This window comes from Pinus tabuliformis, chromosome 1_2, assembly GCF_031772625.1.
Source record: "Pinus tabuliformis cultivar Carrire ecotype Pingquan chromosome 1_2, CPIR1, whole genome shotgun sequence".
Classification (NCBI taxonomy): domain Eukaryota; kingdom Viridiplantae; phylum Streptophyta; class Pinopsida; order Pinales; family Pinaceae; genus Pinus; species Pinus tabuliformis.
In genome coordinates, this window is record NC_142298.1 from 327,652,391 (window position 1) to 327,654,548 (window position 2,158).

Consider the following 2,158-nt stretch of genomic DNA (forward strand, 5'->3'; position numbering starts at 1 on the left):
AAATAGAATTAAAACTAACTCAATCAATCAAGAAAGAGAACTGTAACAACTGAACAATAATTTTAATCTATGCCAAATCAGAATTGAATGTAAAATACTAATTGAACGACAATTCCTAATTGAACGACAACTGAGAATTGAACAGCAAGCAAGCAAATATGATAAATGATTTCTAAACAACAATTGTTCTCTGTAAAAGGATTATGGAAATCAATTAATACTATCTCTAAGATCTACGATAACATAACTCAGAATGAACAACAATCTACTACTGAAACTAATATAACCAATCCAATCAAAGCATTACTCAGATACATCACACGGCTAAGTATGAATTGAAATGAACAACAGTATGAATTGGAATTGTCAATCCTCACAATAAGCGAAATGATATTAATTGAACATTAACAATCAATAAAGATTCAATGGAAAGATTATAACACAAGAAAGCAGTAGAACTTCTCTTGACCAGGCCCAGAGTCGCCAAAAGTGTCCGCTAAGGAATAATCAGAATATAAGTGAAGATCAAACATAGTCTTTCTTCATTAACATAAGTAACCAAATTATAGTGTCACTGAGATAACAATATTATATGTCTCAAAAAGAATAATTATAGATTACATAAGTCTGAATTGATTTTCGTTTGCCTTTCAGCCTTATATATAATAGTAAAAGAGTAAACTAGATAAAAGTGAATCCTCGGGATCAGGGGATCTTGAGGATTTCACAATACATAATATGATTTTGTCATGAAATAGTATTGGTTTGCCTGGTCTCTTGCTGCCTTGCCTGCCTCAAACGTTGTCTTTCCGTTTTACGGCCTAGTGCTACTCTATCAAGTGAATAGCTTTTGACCAATCCACGTCTTCTGCACACAAGGATAGTAAAAAATCAATTTCTTATGATAGATTTATCTAATTTGTTACCAAGTTCTTTCATCCAACTTTAACTGTTATTTCCTTTATTTCAATCCATAAACAGAGATAATTGTGTAAGGATAAATATGAAATAAAGCAATTACAGAGGAGAAAATATACCTTTTTCTTGACCCAACATACTCCCCAGCTTACCTTGTTGCATGTCCTCATGCAATTAAATAGTTTTTGTGTAGCTGAGTTAGGGAGTAGGCAAGATATACCTCTTCCTTATAATTTCTGAAGCCATTTTTCTTCTTTAATAGAGAAAAAGCCTAGGTAACATCTTGATCCTTCAAGGTGTAATCACAACGATACTTATCTGGAGGATACCATATCATTGGATTCCTATACCAACATCCTATCCATTCAAGTCCCATAGTCAAAATCATGTTACTGTATTTATAGAAACGAGAGGAGGTGGCTTTAAAGTTCCGGTATCCAAACGGTTCTTGATTTCTAACAGCAATGCTGGAGGCTTCCCACCCTTGTCTAGTTGTAGACAAGGCTTCCTCCTTAATCTCTTGGAAGTAATCCTTTCCAATTTATATAACATTTGTATAAAATGGCCCCAGTTGGCCTACAACACCATCTCGCTTCATGAATTTGTTATGTTTACTCAAGAGCTGCAAGGGTTTGGTTGGTTCCCCTCTCACCCATAGGTCAATTCCTTCTTCATGCCTCCTAAAGGTATTGTGGGCCTTAGCCCACTTGAGTTGATTAGTAGTGAAAGAGAGAAATTCCTGGAGTTGTACATCCCCTATAAAGGGGCCAGGGTTTTTGTCCCTATCATCTTCTAGAAAGAAATTGTGCATATAAAGTTCATAGAGGAGGCATTTTACCTACTCGTCCTATTCTCTAAATCATTTGACAAAGTCCGAGGTGGTTTTGATTTCCACAGGCTTGCCAGCCTTAGCAGCTTTGATTTTCAGCAAGAGGAACCTTTCCAAGAGGAATAAGGCATAATTTGTAGCAGGGGCTCTACATGACAAGGTGTCTGAATAAAGAGAGAAAACAGTTTCCAACTGCTCTTTAGCCTTCTGTAATTTCTCCCGTGCTTTCTCAACCTTTTTTTGTTCAGCCCTGTACTGAGCAAAGGTCTCATCCTCAGTTATGGTTAGTGCCTCAAACTTTTTCTTTAATTCTTGATGTATCCTCAGGGGCACTACCTCCTCCTTGTACTGGGCTAATTCCTGTTGAACCTTCAGTAGTTCATTCTGCAGTCTACTAATAAATGCCTCCTT